This window comes from Diuraphis noxia, unplaced genomic scaffold, assembly GCF_037042655.1.
Source record: "Diuraphis noxia isolate RWA-SAM2 unplaced genomic scaffold, SU_Dnox_SAM2 contig0001, whole genome shotgun sequence".
In the NCBI taxonomy this organism is placed as follows: domain Eukaryota; kingdom Metazoa; phylum Arthropoda; class Insecta; order Hemiptera; family Aphididae; genus Diuraphis; species Diuraphis noxia.
In genome coordinates, this window is record NW_028301711.1 from 29,180,733 (window position 1) to 29,207,958 (window position 27,226).

General features: G+C 28.9%; 1 protein-coding gene and 1 long non-coding RNA gene across 2 annotated transcripts in view; one reads left to right on the plus strand and one right to left on the minus strand.

Annotated features, from left to right (window-relative positions):
- The window catches only part of LOC107161587 (17-beta-hydroxysteroid dehydrogenase 13-like), a 38,701-nt gene extending 34,865 nt beyond the window's left edge, over positions 1-3,836 (minus strand). The window contains exon 1 of the mRNA XM_089217546.1: positions 3,821-3,836. The gene's annotated coding sequence lies outside the window, so the exon portion shown is untranslated. The remainder of the gene's footprint in view (positions 1-3,820) is intronic.
- A 14,774-nt stretch (positions 3,837-18,610) lies between these two features.
- On the plus strand, positions 18,611-24,334 carry LOC149060523 (uncharacterized). Its single transcript, XR_016189955.1, has 2 exons — positions 18,611-18,714; positions 23,827-24,334. It is a non-coding gene; the product is annotated as an uncharacterized LOC149060523 (long non-coding RNA).
- Positions 24,335-27,226: the final 2,892 nt, after the last annotated feature.

Consider the following 27,226-nt stretch of genomic DNA (forward strand, 5'->3'; position numbering starts at 1 on the left):
GTCAAACTGTTCCACCTCAACAACAGAAAGGCAAGACAGGAAATAAAGGTAATCTTTAACAAACAACAAGTAAGAAATAATCCTAACCAAACATATTTAGGAATAACACTGGACAAAACATTGACATACAGAGAACATCTAACCAAGGTGGCAGCAAAGATTAAAACTCGAAACTGTTTAATAAATAAGCTGGCCCAAACTACCTGGGGCTCAGATGCTAACACGATTAGAATATCTGCACTTGCCCTCACCTACTCGGTAGCCGAGTACTGTGCACCAGTATGGCTTAACAGCTCACATACAAACAAAATAGACATTCAGCTTAATTCAACAATGAGGACAATATCCGGAACAATTAAGTCAACACCAGTCCCTTGGCTATCAGTACTGAGCAACATAGCGCCACCTCACCTCCGAAGATACAGTTCCTTAGTCCGAGAATATAAAAATCATGATTCAAATAAAAGCTTACCTATACACAGATACATAAATAATAATCCCAAACAAAGGTTAAAATCCCGTAAACCTCCATGGAAGCTGGCACAGCAATTAAGTAAGGAAACCTATAACCTTAACTCTAAATGGACTGATGAATAGAGACTAGATAACTCTGACAAATTTAGTATCATTGAACAACCTACGGAAAGGCCCCCGGGGTTCCAACTACCTCGAAAAGAATGGGTGACTTTAAATAGACTTAGGACTGGCCACGGAAAAACGGGAAATATGCTGCATAAATGGGGACTTAAGGATACTCCACAATGCGACTGCGGACACGACAATCAGACAGCCAATCACATCGTGGAAGAATGTCCAGTACGCAACTTACCAGGCGGAATGAAACACCTCCATAAGGTAACAGCAGCAGCAACAGAATGGTTGACCAACCTGGACATTAGAGTCTAAGACCACACAAATAATATCCCGACCCACCATCCGGTTGCTATTATATATATTTTTATATTATCTTATATTTAACTAACAAACTACTACTTCTACTGTTTTATGTTTCCCTATCAAAATTTTATATCTATATTTTATATTTCTTATTGTGATATTTATTGTTGTTGCTATAATAGTATTAACTAATTTTTTAATAAGTGTTAGTGTTGGATTAAACCATACGAGAAATAATAATAATATGTTCAATAAGCACAAAAAAATTTTTCTAGGTATAAATATGACTATTAATTATATTATATAGTTTATAGGTATGTCATATAGTTTTTGGATCAGTTAATAATCTATAGGCATCCATTCAAGGTGATCCACTGAGGTCTATAGGTGCTATTAATACTTAATAGGCATATCAAATAATAAAAGTGTTACAATTAATGCAGGAAATATATATATGTATATAATGTATTTTTTGACGTTTATAAGTATCAAAGATATTATACACAAGGTTAAATGCTGAAATCAAAAGTTTTATTGCGATACGCATCAGTTAGGACTGTTAGGAGGTACATAAAGGTTATTATTTAAAAAACTGGATTTCAAAATTTATCGGATTTATAAGCTATTGGCGTTAAAATATTTACTCTTCTTCTATTATCCGGTACAATTTTGTTATTCGTGTTTTGTACATAAATAGGTGGGTATTTAAAGTTAATAATTTATTTTTCTCTTTGTTCGATACGACGTGAGCCCTCCGTTTATATTCTCCGGGGAATGAGCGATGACTGTAACCAATAATACAGAGGAGGGAAGCTTCGACAAACTTTTTTTTCTAGATTCACATTATAACCATTTGCTTGGAAAAACGTTCCTGACATTTATCGGACCCCATAATAAATTTAACGAATGAGTATGACCGGCGGCCTTGAGTTAAATAGTTGCAAACAGTTCTACATTCTAAGTTCTAACAAATTTTTCTTATTGATTTTCGATAATGTATAAATGGGTTTTTTTCTTAAACGTTTTTATCAGATATTATTGAATTATACAGCTACGGCCTCTGTCTAAAAATGATACTTGATGTTTATTCTACAATCTGTTAAATATAAGATAGCTCTAGCTGTGTTTTGCGCTTCGTACATAATATTTTTATCGAAGCAATATTACAGGAATTTGTATCTAATAAATTCGGTTGATGTTTAAAACTTTTTTTGTAAGTATCTTTATCTGTGCAACTTTTAAAAGAGTAGACTGCAAATAAAGCTAAATAGTTTGAGCTTTATATTCGACAATGATGTATAAGTATGAAATAAAATCTGTCTGCGAACATAGCAGTATTTTTGGCAACGATTTTTAAAAGAAAAGTTTTCTTGAAACGATTTGTTGATTTTTAAATTTAATTGTTAAACTTCTCCAAGATTCTGGTGATATCTATAAAGCACTATTATACTTAACTATAAAACTTAAAATGTTCACAGCCATATTATGTCATAATACATTCCTTGGTAGTTTATACCATATATCAAGAATAATAAATCAAATAGTGCGTTACACGATCCATAATATTGATCAACCATCGATACCTATTCATGATATAATTTGTCATAATAATATATTGATTGTATTGCATTCAAAATATTGAAAATATCAAAACTATTTTGATTGTGATTACGTATTCATTGGTTATATTATTATGATCAAATAAAATTGCTCGTGTATAGCGCGATTTAATAAAGGGCGTGAAGACGTGACCAGTGCCGTCTATCGACAATACTACCTTTTTGGGAACTTTTTAGAAACAGTTTCTTAAATATTTTTATAGTGATAAAAAAATATTATGTTTGGCTTATCAATATTTATTACACGAGTTAAATACACTCATCATTATCATATAGTCTTGCATCGTGTTAATTCGTATAAACAGTGCGCTTTATAATAACATAACTTCAAACCATTTTGAAATGTTGAATTTTTAATCTTCATAAATTAGGTATCGTTAATCTTTGCTACGCTAACCATACATTTTTATAACATTTTTCTGGACTACTTTATGTTAATTTAATATGTGATAAATTATTAATTATCAACTATCACATAATTTACGATGAACGGACATTGAATAAATTAAACTCTTTATTAAACTCAACCAAATGTCATTATGTCGACCACTGTTGTCAAATTTTGTTGTTAACGAGAACGTCTAACTCTTAATACATCTTGATAATATATGATATGTACTTTTTATATAAATATTCAATAATTAATATTTAACTATAATTATATTATAAATATCGATATTATCAATTTATAATAACCTCAAGGTTGTCCTTATTTCTACATTATAATTACACCAATATCACTATAATAGATATCTGCTCATAATCTAAAAAGAAAATCCAATTGACGTTTGTCCAACACGTTGCGTATAACAGCTATAGAGTACAACAACAGTGATAAAATTGTTTATGTGACATTAACACACAGTTGTTACTTTATACTAAATATAACTAAAATTGTGCGGTCTCTAAGGTAAATCCGAAAATGATAATTGAACTTTGCAAAATATCATAATATCAAGGAAGGGTAAGGTGTCAGAATAACACAACTACGTATTAGTTATTTATAGGTAGATAGTAGGTAATAATAATGATAGTAAAAAATGTAGTTGAGTGATTTAATCAAACTAAAATAACCAATATTGAAAATTATTAAGTTATGAGAAATGAGAATACCTTAAAATTGCGTATAATATAACATTCTAAAAAAAAAGAAAAAAAAAAGAATATAATATTCTCAATTAATAATAATAATATCATTATTTGTTAATGGATAATTTTTACCCGATATAAGAGATAAGACGTAAGTATGCAATTTGTTTTTAAATATTTACTGAATATTGAATGTACGTACTTAAAGTACTTACCCGTCACCGGATGATCAGGAGAACATTTATTACTGGTCCCCTTCAGCTTCGTTACCAGATAACAAGTTTCTCTATACTCTGTGTATTTATTATTTATATTAAATCGTTATTATAAGATATTATTGTCGTCAATGAGCTGGAAGCGGCGTTTTCCTCGGGGACCGTGACCACCGCGGTACACTATTAATACCTAAAGTCGGGTACCTATCTATATATGTATTATACATAACATAAAATATACACCGTTGTCCCATTTCAGTATCGGTCGAGACGACATAATAACGCGCGTGCGAACGGTACATTTTGGCGTTCGACGGCTTGCGGGGGGAGTAAAGGGTAGATCTGGGGTAGGGGGGTGCGTTTGGTCATGGCATGTGTGTGCGCGGGTGGGGGGGGGAGACGAATAAAAATAAATTCGAAGCTTTTGCAGCTCGCGTACACACAAATCTTGTTTAAAAATTCAATTAAACGCCAGACGGTTATATATATACGTGGAGGCGGGGGTGGAAAAAAATGCTGGCGATGTGTGTGTGTGTGTGTGTGTGTGTGCTCGCGCGTGCGCGCGCACGTATATAATTTCCCCCTGGGCATAGCGTGTCGAAGGTTACGGGCACACTTAGCGCGGGAAACTCGTCCGCTGGGAGTATCGGCGGCGGCGTTGGCGCACACTGCAAGGTCCGTTGTTGGCCGTATAACTAATATCATATATAATATAGGTCCGGCTTCTCGTGTTCGGTATACATTGTATAAAACTGCGCATATGTGTAATAATATACAGAGCGATTCATGCGTGAGCGTCATCCACACGTCATCATGCACAACGGTTTTTTTTCACATTTCGTTTGCAATAACGATGAGTTATTTGTTCGAATTCTGGATTTCGAAATTTTCAAGCAAACACGAAGGAGGTCTGGCGTGTTTTCAATCCAAAAATGTTTCACATATTTTAATGAGATCCCTGTGCGGCTGTGTGGTTGATACAAACTTCTTTTTGATTAACCGATATAAACACTTTTTAATTGAAAATTATTATTATGCAGATCAATTTTTTGAAAATGTTGGTCAGGTAGTTTTTGAATCATTAAAATGCGCGTACAGAGGAATAAAGGATAATATTCCTTGAAAATGGGTCTAGAATTACTTCAAATAGAAAAGACGTAATACATAATTCAATATTTATTTAATCCGGAAAACTACAAAGTATAACTTGATATTAGTACAGGTGCAATTTTATTATTTATGCTGCAGCATCAATAAATAATATTAAATAAGAATAACTACAATTTTCAAACCACCATAACTCTCATTTTATCTATTACATATCTTAGTACACAAAGTAAAATAACTTATAAACCACTCGTTCAAAAATTGGCTTGAATCCATCAACATTAAAAAAATATATATTTATAACGATTCTTATATTATTATGAAAAAAAGAATTCGTCAACGGGACACTCCTAAAATAGTAAAAAAAAGTATGCATTTCTTTGACATCACAGCGATTAAGTATAACATAAAAATTCCAAAATCATAATTTTAATAAATTCAGTACCAAAGAAAAACATGGCATGGAGATGGTCATGTTTGATTAATCACTCTGTATGCGTGTATTGTACGCGTTATCCACAACTTTGGGCCCGTTATACTCGCCGTATAGGCCCCTTCACTTTAATCGCTCTGTATACACACATCACACGCCACTATCCGTCCGTTCTGCTTTTGTCGGAATTCCAACAGTTGTTAGCATCGTTTTCGACGGTGGAAACCATACTCACACACACACACACACACACACATAGGTACATAAATATACATCCCATGGGACGTATAATCAGTGGCCGCGCCGCGAGGGCAGAGGGTCGAAATTGTATATTATATCGAACCGCGTATTGATCATGTCGTGTATCTATCAAATGGCCGACGAAAAGCAATGCAATTTTAAAACAAATACATGTATACATAATATGCATATACATAAATATATATATATATCCATATTTGTATTATACTGCAATATATAATATATTGCAATGCATTATTTATAGTAGTAAGGAGGACGATCTACGTGAAAATATGTTTGGTAGTGAAACCGTGGCATAAATGATTTAAGGGTGCACGGAGGGTGAGGAAATATGTATACAAAATTAATTTAAGAAAAACTAATATAATTTGATTAAAAGTGTCTAAACATTCTAATAATAATAATAATATATTATGGATAAATGCTATGTATATAAAATAAAAACAAAGGTGGATGCCGCTCTATGTACAATAGGTTACAAGCGTAGTTCACTATATAATTTATGTCGTTAAATTTGTATTAAATGATAAAATATCATTGTAGTACCTATACGAAAAACGATTTTGAGCAGAGACGGCCTGTCAGTCACATTACAACATAATAATTTATTAACATCGTTATTTTTAACTAGTTAAAATATCTAATTTCGTTCAAATCTGAACTTAAAAATAGCAATTTAAAAAAAAAAAACTGTTTATATGTTTTTTTTTTTGGTTATTCTGAAAATTTTAGTCTTTAGCAATATAAATTGAACATTTTATAAATCTGTAACTGTACAAAATAAATTCCAAATATTCAAGATTTCGACGCATTTTGTCAAATTTCAAACTGAATGCGCTTATAAAAAAAAAAAAAAAAAATGTTGTGTATCTATTGAGGAACCCAATCCCATTTTGTTGTTTTTGACCCAGTGAAAAAAAAATACTTTACATTTACAGAAAAAATAAAAATCCAAATTTCAAAAACCTATAAATTCTATAAATCGCTTAAAATCAAAAATATTGTAAAAACTATTTTGTAAAGAAAATGACAAAATAAATATTTGATGAGTATTGGTACCTATAGTATCGTATAAAGTATCCACTACCGCCATTAAATCAGTAATTTCCTTTATATTGGATGCTGGCATTGCTATATAATATTAAAATGTATTGTATTATGTATAATTTGTAAATGATGAGTTATCATAGTTATATACTAATAGCTAATAATAATAATAATAAATATTTGATGAATATTTTAACTATCTTCGTTAGGTATTCGTTATTGAATTAGGTACAAAAAATTAAGAAAATCATTTTAAAATTCATTAACCTGCTAAAGATTCAATGTCAACCAGATTTAAACTTCAAACGCTGATCAAAAATTAGTTTAACTTTCTAGTAAACTTTTCGTGTTGTAAAAGGTAGAAAAACTTATGAGAAATTTTGTATTACATTTTTAAATTTTAAATATAAATATAAATTTTTATAAATTTCTAACTAAAGAATTGGAAAATTTTCGTTTAAGACACTCATAAAAATTATTGTGAGTTAACGCTCGACTTTTTATTAATTTCCATTTACAACATTTTATGGGAAGTCTAAATTTTTAAGTATTTTGACAGAGAAAAAAATTTTTATTGAAAATAATTTTAAAAAAAACTAATGAAAATTGAAATTTTCTTATACATAAACAGTTTAAAAAGGGTCAAAATATTTTGAAATTGAATGGTGTGTAAGAAATGGTAATGTTACCATCCGATAAAAATTAAGAATTCCTACGGTGTTATTAGTTTTTTAATTATATCAAAAAAACTAAATAGATTTTTGACAAAAATATATTTCGCTTAGAAAATCACCGTTTTACCTTAATATTTTGTTGTTGTTTTTCCCAACATTTTTTAAAACTATAACAAACTATTCAATAGGACCTCTTGAAAGTACCAACTAGATTCACTCTCTCACCAGAAAAGGTGAAAAATGTGTACAATTAGGAAAAACACATACACATTATTGTAAAATCAATACATTCATTGTTCCTCTCAAAATCTAAAACAATAAAATATATAAATGCTCTTGAATATTTTTTCTTTAGTTTAGATCACATATTATAAGTATTAATGTGTTATAATACCTGTAACTTGTGTTATTAGATACTGTTTATTTCTTTTACACATGGTTTTGATAGGTGTCAAGTAGGTACCAAGCACGTATCCAGGATCAATTTTCGGGAGGGGAGGGGGGTTAAAACATTTTAAGTCCGTCTTCCGACGATCGTATGCGATAACACATTATTATAAATAATAAATATATAACTACTTTAAAAATTTCTGGGGGGGTTGAACCCCTAAATCCCCCCTGTATACGGGCCTGGTATAGGTACTAAACATTTATATTATAAACACACATGCCTATAGGTATACAACAACTGTTATGAAATCTGAGTCGTATGGCAATGAAAATCTTCAAAACCAAAATCCATCGTATAGGTTAGGTCATATTTTAAATTTTGGTAAGATATATCTATAGTAGGTAGGTAATATACTTGAATTAAAATTGGTCTGAATATTATACGCATGGTAGTAAAATAGAAGATCATGAAATATCATTTTTACAAAATTATGTAAAAACAGATATAACAGAGATTTTATTAAAATAAAAGTTGTGTTTAATTATTATTAGGGTTGCAAAACATTACCATTGTAAACCTAACTTCTAGATTTTTAACGTAACACACGATAATAATAATAATTTATTGGTGATCAGAAATCGGACTAAAATCTTGTTCTCGTATAATATAAGTTAAGAATAAACCCCGTGTTTACTATTAAACGAAAAACCTTGGGTACATATTTTGCATAAATATTTATGTGTACACTTTAAAATATTGCTGTTTAAAAACGATTTTTGAGTATCGTACTACCATATTCAATAGACCCATATAAAGTTGCCCTTTTCGACACTCGGCCTCACTTGTTATTAAATAGCAAATACGTGACTTTGAGCTGTATTTTATATTTCATACGTCGGAAACAGCATAAAAGCAATATAGCCTCCTGTTCGATATTGATTCAAAATAAATACAGAACAATTTTAAAAAAGAAAATTGTTTGAGTTGACTCGTTTTTATAACACGTGTTACTACATAAATTGGTTTATATCATATGATATAATTGCTTGTACAAACCATTGAATTTAATTCAAATGATTGGCTAAATCGTTCACTGCTATAATATTTAAATAAAATTGTTACCGATTGTTTTGTTTTATAAAAATCAATTTTTTATTATTATATGCATAATCATAAAGACCATAATTGAAAGTGATAAGCAACTATTACAATACATAATATATTATTTAATATATTTACCTATGTATATTTGTCGAGAAATTATTTTCCAATTAGTAAAAAGAACGATTTATATTATACCCACCGATATTATTAGTTAATTAAATATCACAAGTGGAAAAAAAAATGTCTCATACTTCTGAATACGTCAGTGGTTAATATTATTACAATTATGTAAATGAAACACTGAAGTATTGTACACGTTTATAATAATGGAAAACTGTGTTAGCTGAAAAATAAAATAAAATAATCATGATGTACATTTTTTCATAATAATAATAATAATAATAATATTAAATTCAAAAAAGTTAATCAACAACTTTCCACGTGGACCCAGTGCAAGGCACCCCATAACTCTCGTTTAATAGAGTTTTTCTTTATTTCTCTCTCGTTCGCTCCCTCTCTTTTTCCATCGAAACGAACGTTAACGTTTATTTAAGATATTCAAATATCACGTTTATGGTTCGGATATTGAGTACGGCGTTGACCCTGTCAAACGACGAGGGAAACTGACGTTTAAGAATGCTCGCGGAACAGGAACACGCGAGATAGGCGTAAAAAGACCAAAGAAAAAAAATGAAAAATTGGGCAATCTATTTGACATCTAAGTGATTCCTCACAAAATGCATTTTAACAGTGGCTTTTTTTCCGATGTTTTTTTCAGTTTTGTTTTCGGTCGCTCACTTTTTTCCCTCCAGGGTGAAAACATTAAAAAAGTGATGTATCGGTCCGTGTCATTTTGCGTGCAAAGACAAATTTCTCCGCTCCGAATGCTAAACTCGGCTTGTTCCTTTTCCGCCTCGTACGTGACAACGTTATATTTTTTTGCAATTTGTTCCCCAGTTTTTGTTATGAGTTCACACATCGGCGTCATGCATTTTTCTCCGTAATCTGTTCAAATTTCTATCTGACAACATACCAAAAACGCGTCGTAAATAAAATATATCGGCCGAGACGATAAGACACTGAATATATATTACACGCATAATATTATAGAGCTCCACATGTAGGTATTATATCATAATACAGTCTCCAAAAAGCCATACAAATCGGTAACACACCGGTAATATACTTGGTACCATAATGCTACCATGCATACATTTTTAAAACTATAATTATTTTTGTTTTTTTCGAGGTACATATCATCTATTATAGGCATCGTCTAGAGTTTCGGAAGATGAATATCAATACTACCTAGGTATGCAAAATTTCAAGCGAATCGGTTGTCACCAAATCGGAATAATGTACGTTATTAAAATAAAATTTTAAACGAGTACTTATAGCTAGTTAAAAGTCATCTTTTATGATGAGTGCGGAATGGACGGAAATGTTGGTCCACTCGTCAAGCGTTATAAATTCAATTTTTATGTTTACCTATTGTACCTATATAATAACTTATAGTTCTTTAAATAATCTTTTTTTTATACTAATCAATTTTTTGTGAATGTTTATATTTTCAACACTATTATTAACTATAAGAAATGTATAAACATTGGGTAAATCAAACAATGATAATAAAAATAAAAAAATCCTCATAGAAAAGTATTCTGCACTGGAATATGAAATTAAAAATATAAGAAACTTAAAAAATAACAATACAAATGGTAAAAATTAAATTTTTTTCTCAAAGATGTAAATTTGTATTTTGTAATGAGTCATTACTAATGACCATGTGTACAACGTACTGAACATAGTACGGTCAGTGTTTGCGTTTATGATATTACTATTTAGAGGTAACCTATTATTTATTGGCGATTGAAGTATAATAGTACCGATAAAACGAATTAACAAACTACGTAAGTACTTATTCTGTAAAATGAAAACTTCAGTGATAAATCTAGAAATAATTTAAATCATATTAACATAATACCTATGCCGCTATAATATCTATGTATTATTATTATACGTTTTTCAAAGTGTATGTAATATAAATGCATATTTGTAGATGACATAATATCTCCTTCTCAAAAATTAATCTTTTGAGTTAGTAAAATTTATAAATTGTATATACGTTATACCTACCTACCTACCTGTATTTCTGCACATTGCTTGATTACATAATAATTTTAAAAGTATTTTTTTTAAGTTTTAATATACCACGTAATATGTGTTTTCAGCTTTAATACTTGAGACTTATCATTTTATCAATAATTATTTTTTTCCTTATAGGATATAATATACAACATCGTATAAATATTGTTATTATTATATTTTTATTAGATATTATGAACAAACTACATTAATTAGTCATCAAAATGACATAATATTTTTTGGAGAATTTTATTTAATACAATAGTTTAAAAAAATTATCTTTAATTTCATTGAATTACTTATATACATTAGTATTTATTAAATTTTGCTTATATTTACTTTTAATTTTTAATTGGAAAATAATATGTTGTTCCTATTTTATAAATTATTGAAACAATGATATGTGACTTGGAGTCACCTATTTTCCAAGTACAAACAAAAATAATACACTAAAGTGTCTTAAGTCATATGAACTTATATTGGTTTTCATAATTACAAATATAGTTTCATTAAATTATAAAGTTGTAAATATTTATACTTTGATAATGAAAAAAAAAAGCATATAATAATATAATGTACCTAAACTCCTAAAAAAGTAAAAACACCAAAGTGAGTATTATTAATTCTTTAACGTATTTTAAGTTGCGTTTTGTACGGCGTACATTTAGTTTTATTAAAACTTATGTTAGGTATTTTAAACGTTAGTAAATGTTACATAGTAAAAAGTAAGTGTTATGATAAATACAACTTACTAATTTAAACTAATTTTTGTAATGAAGCATTTTGCTAATTTTAAATATTTTCATAACAAATATATTATTATTGTAATAGTAAATATTTTTAAGTGTGTATTTAAATAAATCAAAATTAAAAAAAAAAAAAAATTAATAAAATAGACGTAGGTACTTATGTTGAGTTGGCGAAAAATTTGTCATATTTTGACTTCTAAATCAGGCATTGTGTACCTATATAAACCATCTAAGTTATTCCCGAGTTCATCCGCCAATCTCCAGGATAAAACGTGGTAGCCAACGAACAAATTCATAAAAATAAATAAATATTAAAGTTAAATATTAGTAACAACAAATATAATTTGTAAGCAAACTCTTAACAATTATTAATATCATATAAATATTAGAAAAGAAACATATTTTCAGCTAAAACTTATTTTTCATACAATATGATTTCTATTTTTGAATATTCATTGTGATATTTTAATTTTTTTTTTATTTTCACAAGCCATATAAAATCTGTATAATTTGATACATTATAAGGCTAAAAGTAACAAATATGACTTATTTACATTATTTTGATGAGAGAAGCTACTGATCCACTAATGACACTGCCTATAGCTACTTAATTATTACAGTATATATTATTATATACATATATTTTTTTTTTTATAACAGATCACGACACCACTTGCGCTTTGGGCGTTTTGGGGGATTACCAGATATAGTAGCGGAGGCTAATTTTTTTTAATGGGATTCAAATGTGTACTTATGTGGTTGTGGAATCTTTTGTAGAAACATTTAACTTCATCATTTATATTTTTTAGTTTCAAGTCTAAATGTAGAGAAAAATTAGAGACTTCGGGAGGTGCACTTGTTAATTTCATTGTGTTCTGAGATGAGATATTTAAAAAGTCATAATATTTAAGTTAAAACCTAAGCCATTTCACTTGAATAAATATAAATTGGACGTTATTAATCTTGAAATTTAAAAGCAAATATTTGTACAACAATATTATATTGAATTAAATTAAATATTGTTGTTTCTATCCGAGTATACAAATTTAATATTGTTTGAGTGTTAGGTACTGCTAACAGCTGTCAATAACCCCGTCAACGATTACTCACCCTAACGATGAACGACTAATTAAGTATTTTCGTTGTATTCATTAATAGTTAATACATCTACAATGCGGGTTAGTTACACATGATAGGTCATGCAACGAAGTAACGTATCTGCTACTAAATTACTCGATGTGCATCTAAAAAAATAAGAATACAAATAATACAACGTATTTTTAATGTTATTAATTATTATTTTACGAAATTCATTAAAAATCATAAGAATGATTATAATTTATAATGGTATAGTATAGGTAATGCCATATTAAAATATATACTATAACAATTACGATATGATAATATTATAATATGAATGTAGTAATCATTATAATCTTTAAAAAAAATAATAATAATAATAATAATAGTAATAATTTTTCATTTTTGCTAATGCGTTTTGCTGATTTTGAGTCACATTGTATTTAGGTATTTGTATCTTATTTTCAGACTAACAATAAAAAATAAAATAAAAAAGATTATCAATCACAAAAATTGATAGTTTTTTCCCACTTTCTTCGACGCTGTTAATATTAGCCACAACCGCACTAGTTTCTGGTTTTAAGACCATTTAAGCACCGATATTTTAAATAATATCCTAGAACTATAAAACTAACCCACAATTTCTAACGTTCAGTTAAGTTTACAAGATCCAGAAAACTATCGAAGTACTTCTAAAAAAATTTTTCTTCACATGATATTGGTAATGCTATTGGAAAAATCTATTTTACCTACCTATTTTTCAATCATTGTAAACCAACAAAAAAACTATCAATCCCCATACTCTTAGCATCATAAAATAAACGTACCTATACTTAATGTTGTTAAATTAAATATTATTTGAAAAAATGACAAATAGATAGTTGGAACATAGCAAACAAAACGTTAGATCTTTCATAATATACTGTAAAAAACCATTTATTCAGTTATAGACCTTCTTTCGAAAATATGTATACATATATAATATACATATATTTATTTATTATTTATTTATATGTATGCATATTACTTATATCTATACATTAAGTGTTGAAAAAATTGGTTCCGCCTTAGGTGGTCTTAAAACTTGGTTAAGGTCCACTATGATTGAGAAAAGATGAAGTGATCTCGCCTTTATGCATACTTTTGCAAAAATAGAATACATTAACATACAAATATAATTGAAAAATTTACAAATTAAGGAAACCATTGTTTGGAATTTATTCTTTAATTTTAATACTAATCATAATACATAGTATACACACCTATTAACTGTAGTTTTTTTAACAGCAATGTATTAATATTGACTTAAAACAGACGAGTTGTATTATTGAATTATTCACTGTCAATTCAATAGTAAAAAAAATTATCTAAAAAACTTAAAATTTTATGTTTATTACTTGATCTATATATATTCATATATTCGCAATTAAAAATTTAGCCCGTGACTGGGATCACATAAGAATTATCCTATTGATTATTTCCGTAAGTTTATACTCACTTTCAGCGTAGAAAAGCTGTTTTATCAAAACCCGTCGATAATTTTGTTTGTTTTGTCACATCGCATGACACATTATAATATGATACGCAATATAAATACGCATTTAATATTTTACAACATTATACCTAAATATTAATATAGTTTACGTCTAATATAGGTAATAGCTGAATAATGAAAACAAAAACTTATAATATATTGATTTCCCAACGAATAAATATCGGAGCATTCCTGAAACCGTGCATACACACGATGACGGCGATCCATTCTATACAAAATTATTATTATATTATAATAGTGACCACTGAAAGCTGTCGTCAGAGGTTTTTCGCATAACATTATACACTCAGATATATATAAGACGTATATAATATACTTTTTTTTTTATTGCTAACCCTCATAAATATTCCCACTCACACACACTTGCACGCGCATGCATATATATTATAACTTATAATATAATATTTATTATGTATATGTAGAAATACACTTTTCCGACATAGCTGTATGTAAAACACAACACATACAGCGACACAGGGTCACAGCAAACGGAAAACTGTGTATAGCTCATAAACCATACACACATGTATATATAAAGTGTGATCGCGGCTCTCGGTCCCCGGATCATAATAACTCTTCGTCGACGAAGACGAGAGCGTCTATATTGAGACACACACGCGACCCATAACTCTTGCGGAATATATGTTTTTTCGCGTCGGATCTCGCGTATTTTTTTTTTTTTTTTGCCTTTACGTGACTTTATTTTATGGCCACCCCTTTTTACATGTAAACGCGTTTTTGTATATTATTATATTATATTATATACGTACATGATGTTGTAATGTTGGCGAGTGTATGCGTGTGAGAGTGCGCGCACATATACGCTTTTCACATTTTATTTTAAACCCCTTAGCTCCTGTTTTTCTCGTCAAACACACGGTGTCCCCCGATCACGAATAATATATTTCATCTCTATGCACGGTGCGTGTCCCAACCACCGGTGCAGCAGCCTCCATGAATTTAACATGACGAATCGCGCCGAATTTCATTCCTCTCAAACGAATGCACCATCATATAGTATCAGAGACTTATGCACGTGTACTCACCACGGTAGCTGTGCGATTTGTACTTATGTAAACCATATTATATAAGAAGTAATAATTATCGGCTTTGCGTTGGATGTAGAACCTAAATTTTTTCGAATACCTAAATAATAAGTGAACGGCAGTAGTGTCCACTGTCCACAGCAACTGCAGGTGGACTACTAAGAGCTTATGAAATTATTATAAAATTAATAAATGATTATACACAATATTATAATATGTAGGTATTATTAGTAATTATTACCTTATGTAGTTCTCGATTTTGATTTAAAGTCAACAGGAATATTCTTAAGACATATTATGTTTCTATTAAAAATGCACCAGTATATAATTAATGATGAGTAGAAATTATATATACAAGGTGATTCACCAATCATGCTCACCCCTTTTTTTCATTAATAATAAAATTATTAAGATCTGATTTTTTCAAACTTTAAATATACTCAAAGACCATATTTTCAAATTTTTTTAGATTTTTTGTATCACTTAAAGAGTGTCCCGTGGCGTTACAAACTTTTCTTTTTTAAAAGAGAACCCCAATTTTTTATTGTAAATTATTTTGTGTGTAATTTTTTTGTGAATTTGGGTGTATCTAAATCAAAAATTGAACGAGTAGTTTATTAATTATTAAAATGTTTTTACTAAAGATAGTATAGTCCTTGAAAATCGTTTTATAAAAGTATAAAATACACGTACTATTGGAACTATAGTATTTATGATACATAGGTCGTTTTTACAAATTATTTTATGTTGAAATATTTATATTATGGCTAATATTTTCAAATCCACCATAGACCACATCATATCATACAATACTAAACCATGGACATTTTATCCTTAGAACAAAAAGTTAAATAACTCAAAAACTATTCATTACAATTTTGATTTAAATACATCGAAATTCTCAAAAAAATTATCTGCTAAATAATTTATTTTAGAAAATTGGGTTTTTCGTTTGAAAAACAAAAGTTTGTATCATCACACGACACTCCTGAAATGTTACAAAAATCTCGAAAATTTTAAATTATGGCTTTTATGTACTTTAAAACCCAAATTTTGAATATCTTCATTATTAAAGAAAAAAATGGGATGAGTATGCTTGGTGAATCGCCCTGTATATAATATACATAAAACTTATGTCATAAATCATGATTATATTGTATTCGCATATTTATTATAATATATGAATATATTATATCTTATGAATTTTAGAACTCCTTCCGATAGTCTATAGTGTTATACCTTCTCTATTAGATAAATGAGAATGGGCTTATATAATATTTTATTATTGGTTATTACGATTATTAATATAATAGTATTTATATAATATTTATAGCATATGATTAGTTTTGAATTATTCAGTTACTCTACAAACGAATAGTATACCTAACTGTAAAATCAATAATCATATAATACCAATTTGTATACACAAGTTCAAAAAAAGAAAGAAGAAATATACTTACATACCTACATTATCAAAATTTCCTAATATTAATACCAATTAAAAATCATTAATTGGTATTACATTTTGACGTGTTCACTAATATATATTTTACATTGATTTAAATAAACTTTAACTACCTACATACTATAAATGTTTAATAAGTACGAGCTGTTCTGCGAAAGAGCCTTCAAGACTTGGGAGAGTTAAAAGCTAATTGAGAACTTGAATTTTCTTTAGTCACCTTCACACGAAAGAAAACTTAACAGAACCCATGATGTTGGTGTCGGAAAATTATATTTTACAATCAATAAATGTAGACAATACAATACAATAATTTGTTCCAAAAAAATTTTAATTATCTATTCATACGAGTTATATTTTAAATAAAATTATAGGAATTTTTTTTTATTACATGTATATCACGGGACCTTAACAATCTGAATCAGGTGATCAGGTTCATTATTGACTATACTTTCTTTGCCAAGCTACTTATGTAGGTCGTTTATCAGCAATTTACAATATTCCCCGTCTTCCCGATTCCCAAGTTATATAGATTTGTCGTAATTGGATGAAGACTTTCGAATCACTCTGTTTCAGTAAATACATGTCTAATTTATTACTATACTTATTAGTTATTATTTAGTGATTATATTATATAATAAAATATTATTTATTAATTATTAAAAATCAGTTTAAAAATATTATAATGTTGTGTGAAAGGTGTATAATAATAGAATAGGTAATGCCTTGGTATATTTAATCAATAAAAGTTTGAGAATTAATTTTTAATCCCTCGAAGAGGTGGAGTTTGGATTTGTTTTATTGTTAAAAATTAATTAATTCGCGATCGGCTTGGATTTAAAACGTTAATTTGGTTCGACTCACGAATTAATATAATTTTTAAAAGGTTCTCTAGGCTTACCCATACCGTTTAAAAACGTGACGACTTTCCATGACTTTTATAATAATCACGAGACAACTCAAACATTTTTTTCTTTATAACTAGACGAAATTCGCAGCTATATTATAGTATAATCATCATTATTATTATTATTATTATATTATTTTTATTACAGGAGGTAAACGTACGTTCGAAAACCGTGACAGACTGCGGCATCACGAGGAAATCGGTGATGTCGACAAGAGACTATCGCAACAATGATAAAATATATTGTGTGATATATACGCGCTTCCCTATTATTGTCATTATTATTATTATTATTGTTATTGTTTGTGCGATGAGTGTTGGTTCTCGACGAAGACGCGCGTATAGTGTTCCAGTGGATTTTTTTTTTACACATCGATAAAACAACACGGCGAATGACGCTAATAATCACGGTGGTCCACGCGCAGAAAGGGTGTGTTCCCCGACAAATTGGACGAGAAGCAGAGTAGGAGGAACAGGATGACTATATTATACTGTTTGCGTGGAGAAAATTATTATCGAATAAACTTCGGGCACGATAACGCGCGGACCATGCGGCTGAAATGTGTTTTAGTAGGCGAGAGCGTGTACCTACACTCACATCACATGCTTGTAAAGATAGATAGATAGGAAGAGAGTGCATGTGTGTATGTGTGTGTGAGAGAGAGAGAAAGAGAGACCGAATGAGAGAGATTGAAGAAGAGAAAAAAATTGATAATGCACTGACACGTGCCGCATATGGTGTTCGTTACGCCCGGAACAATGACGTTAGTGGTCCCTCGATGTGTTACAGTGCAAAGTTTTCGTACGCGTTCTCCATTATACATGATGCTGTTCTTATTTTTTTTTATTATTGGTCTTTTTTTCTGCGTTTACATTTCACATTTTAATAAGCTAATGGCACACCAGTCTTTGATAGGTCGTTCGATTCGTAAAGTATAATAATTTATTATATTATAATGTTACAATAATAATATTGTTATACAACAATCACATCAGAACAATAATATTATGTATTAGGGCATGTATACGTGAGCAGTACTCCTAACTGCTTTACACTTTTGCACTGATTGGACTTGGTTACACGTGTTGCAAGTAACCGCAGTCGCAGACTATACAGGGTTATTTTTCAAGCATGCTCACTCCCATTTTCCCCTTATAAATAGTATATTTATTCGAATTCTAATTTTTAGAATTTTTAAGTAGACTTAACAGCATATTTTCGAATTTATGATATTTTTTGTACTACTTAAGAAATATCCTGTGGCCAACTTCCATTTATCGAATGAAAATCCCCTTATTTATTTATTATTTAGGTGGATATTTTTATTGAAAATTTTGACACACCTAAATCAAAATTCTAATGAGTAGTTTCTGAGTTAGTAAAATTTTTATACTAAATAGATAATATTCCTTAAAAATAGATTTATAAAAATAAAAAATATGTGTAATGTTAGATGAAGTGTTTATTATACTTGAATCATTTTTATAAATTATTTATATTGATAAACTTATATATAGTAATTGATAACTTTTTCAAATCATCTAAGCTTGAATTTCGATTGAGATACATCAAATCTAGGTACTTATTAACAACAATAAATAAAAAGGGAGGTTCCTATTCGAAAAACTGAAGTTTGTATTGTCACAGGATCAGGGGCGTACTCAGGAATTTTCAATGGGGGGGGGGGAGGTTGAACATTTTGTTTTTTATCATGGGGACTTTGTCACCTTCTTTTTAAAAATATTAAATATAAACATAGTAATGTACTCTACAGAAAATAAATTTCAAAAATGAAAAATGTTTATTTAAAGAACAAAATTAAGTTTTCTTGGTTTTTTAGCCAATTCATAATACATTATTTTGGATTGCTTCATTTTCCGATTGATTAACGTGTTCATGTTTTCTTTTAAGATTATTGGAGGGTTCAATGTACTTAGAACTTCCAGGCACACTAGTAAAAAATGTTGTTATTTTATTTATATTGTTTTGTGACATCTTTATTAATTATTGTAACATTTCACATTTGTAACTTGTAACAAAAATTCTAAAACTTGAGTCCGCACATAAAGTTTCAATTTTGAAACGATAATCAGTAACGACAGTAACACACATACGATAACCACTTTACACAATAGATAGTACTGATAAGAGAATACTAACCAGTAATCACTAACGGTGAACCGTGAACATTTATGTTTGATTTAAATGTTATCTGGTTATCATAATACAGTTGTTAACAGATAATGCTTGTAATCGTTGTATAATGCATGTTGATATAAAATTGAAAATAAATATATTTGTTTATTTTTTCCCTTAAAAATTTTTTTAGAAAATTGCTCCTGTGAATTATATTATGTATACGCAAGAACGCACAAGAGTGTATCGGTTAGTGAGGTAATGAGGGGGGGTTCAAACCCCACGAACCCCCCCCCCCCCCCCCTTGAGTACGCCCCTGCACAGGATCATCCTTAAGTGGTACAAAAAATGTCAATAATTTTAAAATGGTCTTCATGGGTATTTAAAAATTCAAAAAATCTGAATTTTAATGTATACAAATATGCATATAATTTAACCGTAAAAATAAGATAAGCATGCTTAAACAATTAAACTACACGTTATTATTGCACCCGCGATAAAAATATTATCCATCAGATGACCTGCGATGTATGCATCATGTATAGTAGGAACAACGGGTGGATGAAATCGTCGTGCCTTACAATATACACATTCCGTTAATGAAATTATATTATCATCGTCGCGAAATGTTGTTCATTTTTCACCGGAGGGGTCGCGACAACGATGATCATTATCACGACGTTTATTATTAAGTTGACGCGTCTCCGAGCTTCAACGTCGCGAAAAAAAACCTCTATGTTAAGAGCGTGACTCGTTGTCAAATTAATAATGAAAAATATGTAAAATAATATACAAGCGAATCGATATTCTTATATTATTATAAAAGAATTGAATTGTTTGACCATAAAAATGTTTACATAAATTAAGTATGATATTAAACTTAGTTAACTTGATTACATCACTACCTACAGATATCGATTGATTCTATTATTCAGTTAATTTTCAAATTTAGCACATGATACTTATTTCAGAATACCAATATTAGTACCTATTATCGATTTTGCAGGAAATGCAATTAATATAATTTTCATTTGTAACTGTTAGAACTAAAATAATATCGCTGAAGTTTTACTACAATTCACAAAGTAACAATCCTACATTACCCAACACTAATACAATATTACACATTACAATATTAACGGCATATTATTTTAATTTAGTTTCATATGGCATCACTTTCACCTTTTATAATATGACTTAAATTATAAAATAGAATTAACAAATACTAAATATATTGTATCCATAAAAAATATATATAGAGATGGTTATGTGTTTTACATTTTGTTATTGTCGTCATTTTGAACATGATATTATTGTATTTTGATCTCGACTTTGAATTTTGATAGACATCTGCAATATTACGTAATTCATTTTTTCAATTTGGTATAGACTCTCAAGATATGTGTAGGTTTACGAGTTTATCCTTGCTCCAATTCATTTTGCGAAATCACATGTCAAATTAAATTGAAAAGAAATAAGGAATAAATATAATATTGAATTGGATTTCACTGTTGAATCTACCGAAATCCGCGCTGTTTGTCAATAAAATCCAATATAAAATATCCAATAAAACACAATAATAATATTAATATTTTTAATACGACACGAAAAATCATAACAGGAGTTCAGCGTTATAAGATATCACAATAGTAAGGAACGCATTTGAATAATAGAGATGGAACATGTGTAGATATTGAAAATCAAATCACGGGGTATAAATAAATAAATTTATCTACATCGTGTCGAAAATATATAAATATATTGTAATAATAATAAGCTGTTATCTAAATGTATATACAATCGAAAACAAGTAAAAATGGAAATGTTTGCAGTTACGGGTTGGCTTTGAAACTTATTCAATCTTCTATTTTTAAATTAAAGTAGACACCCCAGAGCAGGTTTTAGGAATGTGCGATGGTTATGAAATGACAATGGCCCATCAAAAATAAACTAAATAATAATACATTTTTGTCTATTATAGGTTGCCGTTGGTTAATCGGGTATGTTTTTTTTTATTTGTTTTATCGTTTTGATTTATTTTGTTTATCGCAGTTAGATGGGAGTACATTTTTTTTATTTTTAGTAAAATTTGGATCTTCAAAATGGCATCAATTAAATGTACCGATTAATGTCACAGAATTCGTAATACTGCAAATCAAGAATACATACGAGCAAGTCATAAATAAATAAACATTAACAGACTATATTAATGATATATATATATATATATTATAATATAATGTTCTAAGTGATTCATCATCGCCTAGCTGGAATCGTTGAAGCTATAAGTATTCAATTTAATCATTAGTTTCATTTTATGATAAAAAAAAAACCTAATAAAGAATTTTTCAAAATGTAACTCCTACCTACAACGGTTAGAAAGGTTTATCTAGACTATATTATACGAAGAGGAGATGTTTGAGACGTTGTTAGAAAATAATCTCTGGATTTACTGAACCGATTTTGAAAATTAATTTCCCAGTAGAAAGCCATATTCTTTATGTGTTCTTTGTTATTAAGGCCTATATATATATTTCAAAATTCAACTCCTAAAGGTGTTAAATGGGTTACAGAATGTAAAAAAGAAAAAATTTTCCGTTTGTTTGGTTTAATTTCTGTAACTACTTATCTGATTTTAAAATTTGTTATCATCAGAAAGCTACAGATCCTATGGATCTATAGGCTAAATATTATCTTTATAAGTGGCTCTTATTTTTTTATTGTAAACTTGAAATGTTTTATAGAAATAATGGATTTAATAACAATAACGATAATAATCATAATAATAAATACAAATATATTTTTGTTTATTATATAGGGTTGCTATTGGTCATAAAATTTAGTATGAATGAATAAGTAATTAGCATTTTGTCATTAGGTACTTACCAATTTTAAAAATCGTTCCACCTTTACAAAGCCAAATATTTGAGAAAACACTATGATTGAATATAATTTTAGTCCTGTATTTTATATGACTGTGTTTAAAATCTTTAATGGAGATTAAGATATGGTAAATCTACAGGAATTTGACACGAGAAGTTTTGAACTTGACTAGCAGCGGGTATTATAGAAGCTAAAATTCTTTCTAGCTCAGCTCAAGGTCAAGGAAACCGATGATTACCAATGAATACCAGTTTGAATTTAAACGAGTCTAATTCCTTACAATGCTTTGTTTTTCTGTGTCCATGAATAAGGCACTTATTAAATAGGCCTTAACATCTCGAATCCCTGTTTTCCTATACCTAACAATTATTTTATGTTGCTTGTTCAGTGTATGCGCCTCACTAAAGAACAAAAAATATTGTTAGCATAGAAGCATTTTAATCTTAATCGAATCATGTACAGATATTAAATTATTTATAAATTAAAAATATATAATAAGAGATTAAAAAAAAAAACAGTAGTTTTTTCAAATTCATTTTTATTTATATGATAGTCATATCTCGGAGCGAAACTGGGTAATTTAGTAACTGTATGTGTATATACATATATATATATATATATATATAAGTATTTTACATTTGTATATTATCTGAGCATGGTTTAAGATGATTAATATTTTATCCATATTCCAAACATAGTAAAAATGTATTAATAAGTTCGATGAATTTTTGCGTTTGTAAATCGTGAAAATTTCACACTATTATAATATAATTGATCAATTGTATTTTGACGATATTATAATATATCTTTGAATAGTATATATTATAATACAACAAAAACTTGCTTAAAAAATATGATAAAGTCAATAAATATTGAATACATGTTGCTATGAGCACAAAACGATTAAGTTGCTTATTGTTGTAATTACCTGTGCAATATGATGACAGTATACTTACCTAAAATTTATCTCTAATATTATACGCTTTATTACGTATTAGTGATTTGGGTTTTAAAATTCTAAACAGAATGATTGACCTGGTTGTAGTCCAACGAAGATATAGACTATAAAGAAGGGGCCTGACGACGCGTCAACGGACGAATGTTTTACAAGTCGAACGATCAAAAACGCCATTTGACGGTTCATCAACGCATGTACGTGGGCGAGAAAAGCTTGCGATATGATATGCGACGAGTCGTTTGCTAAGGTTGGTCAATTGGCGATTCATCGACGCACGCTGCACAGAGGCTAGAAACCATAAGCCAGAAACCACGCACTAATTATGCGACAATATATACATCGCAAATCGCAAGTAGACGGTTTCTTTTTTAATGGTTTATCGTCACTGTGCGTCCATCGATGAATCGCTAATGGACAAGTCTTAGCAGACGTCTTGTGACATAATGCATCGCAGTCGTTTGATGCAATCGACACATCGACGAGTCGTCAACGCCTGTTCATGGACAAGAACCATTCACCGATGCGATGCATGATGTATTAACTATATTTTTCTAAATAAAATAAACAACTTTAAATCGCCGTTGTTATTATTATAGCTATAGTAAAACCTCTCTATAACGGGCCCACTATTAAACGGAATCCTCCTTATAACTGAAAATGTCAATAGTCCAGTGCATATGATATACGCAATTTCTACCTCTCTATGACGGAAAACTCTTTATTATGGAAAAATGTTTGGTCCCATGCGATTCCGTTACCGAGAGATTTCGCTGTAATATTCTAAAATTAACAAATAGGTAATGTATTATTGTTGGACACAATGACGTGACGACAGGTACATGGATAAACGAAACAACACCTTAGCGTTCCACTGCGACTGCGTCCACTATAAAAATTAAAAACTGTCTGTCACGACATTTGCCTAACCTTTTCCTTGGTGTGCGGTGTCGCTATCTAAAGGTCGTCAGATAAATAATTAACACACCATTAGGTTTATACATAATAAATAAAGGTAACACACGCGACCAGTCTTTTAGACCAGGTATAGCAATTTGACGACTCATCGATGGACATAAACACCGTTTTTTAGAACTGAAAAAAAATAATAATACTTGTAATAATAAATAATGATTATCACACGTATCGCATAATCGCACACACCGCGTAGGAATTATACCGCGATGACAATATCCCATGAGCGGAGGGCCTAATATAGTGCGGACAACAGAGATTATTTAAATGATCAGAAAAAATATCTTACTACCTACACTTTTGTACAATGAACTTGGAACGTTAGAAAAGATCGAAAGTCTAGTGTCTACTTGCACACGAGGAAGTGTCTATTATAACATAACGTATCATCAGATTCTGTACCTACTGTATTTCCGACTTTTTTAATATCATTAATATTGAAAATACAAATTAATGTTCTAAGGGATACATGAACTAATGGATGAGACGTATTATATTTATATTAAATGATGCAGACTGTACGTACAAATATTATAATGTAGTATGGTCCAAATCGATGGTCAATTTTGTTGGATTGATCATATGTATGTCTGCTAATGTTGCGCTGTCAAGTTCACAAGGGTCAATTTTGTTTGAACAAGTGAGTGGGTGACGGCCAACGGGTGGTATATAGTAATTATTCGTCTCTGCAGGCATCAAATAGTTTATTAATAAATTACAGAATTATATTACATTAATAAATTATTTTATTTAACGAAAGTTTCAGTTTTACTATATTACATAATATATTGTAGTTAAATTGTATAAAACGTGTTTGAAAACATCGATAGATACCATAGTTAAATTTTTCAAAAATTTATATTTATTTGGAAAATAGTATTATTGCACAAAATATAGATATTAATAGTTATAACCCAAATGGTTTAAGGTCTGAAATAAAATATTATTATTATATTCAAAAACAAAAAATTATGATACTTATTACTTTCATTGAATTTTGAATACTGAAAACATAAACAACCATTTTAAATACTATATAGACACTGTTTAATAGAACAATGCAACTTTACAATGATTTATATAATAAATTATTACAATAACGATAAAACGCAAGATACTAGAATAGGTAATTCTTTTGTTTATCTTGTTATGTATGATAATTAATAGTATTTATTTAAAATAATCGTTTGACTTTTGCTGTAGGCAATCAACTTGAGTCAATACGTCTTCAAATTACAACAGCAAATTAAAAAAAAAAATGTACCTATACCTATAGCTGGTTTTGGCACGTGCAACAATTATTTTTTTAAACTCTTTTAGCACTTAAATTAAAAATTACTAAATTGTTTTCAATTGTTTAAGTGACAAATTACTGTTAAGATTAATGAAGTTTAATTTTATAAATTTAATTAAAAGGGGATCTGTAATTTAAAAAAAACCTTTGTGATTCCGAATGTCTCGGTCCTAAGAAAAAAAAATCATAGTGATATTTATAAATTCCCAAGGCGTGAATGGGTTAAACAGTGTTGATGCTATAGTTATATGTGAAATAACAATTTATTGTGGAGTTAGTTAATCTGCGCCAAAAAATGACTAAAAATAAAAAAGGGTGGTTTGAAATTCTGCAGCTACAATTATCGGTATTATAAACTATAAAGGCCTATTGTATTAATTCAAGCTTTATTTTCAGGTCAAAATCCAAACTTCTGTATACATCACAAGAAAGTGATTGTCATTAATCCACAAAAATAATTTGCTTTTTGATTTTATCAAAATGTATGGAAATAATTATATATCTATGTATATAATATATAAAATATTTTTTTTAACATCTATTTTTTAGTAGTAAGCCATGGTTCTATTCATTAATTGATATTTCATTATTTTTCATATTTTAGAAGCATGATTTTATTTTAGATTTAGAGCGGAGTGATGTATAATGAACTGATTTTATAATGATCGTGATTATTATTATTATTTTTAAATTTTGCTACAATTTTCAACTTCAGTGCCTTTGCCTGTGGGAAAGTGAATCTAGTTGGTGTATTCAAAAGGCCAAAATTCGAAAAGAAGACTTCAAAAGCGTCTGGAACAACATAATACAAATTAAGTAAAAGCAGGAATTTTTATGCATAATAGGTAGGTTTTTGATTTTGAAAATATCGATTATATTTATATATTAAATGTATCTAGATACAAAAAAACATGGTGCGTAATATAGAAAAGATACAAGGTATAAGATATAAGTATCAAAGATACAATATGATACTTTATATTTTAATTTCGAATTTATTGAATTTTATTACGTATACACTATACAGTTGTATAATATTAGACAATAAACATTATACATGTATAACAAATACATCATTGTTAATTATTAATTATTAATTGCATAATTTAAATCATAAAATCGTAACTCATAATAATCTTCATGAGTTATGACTCTTTTGATTTGTTTTTCTGTTTTATATGAAAAACTCTACACGGTTACA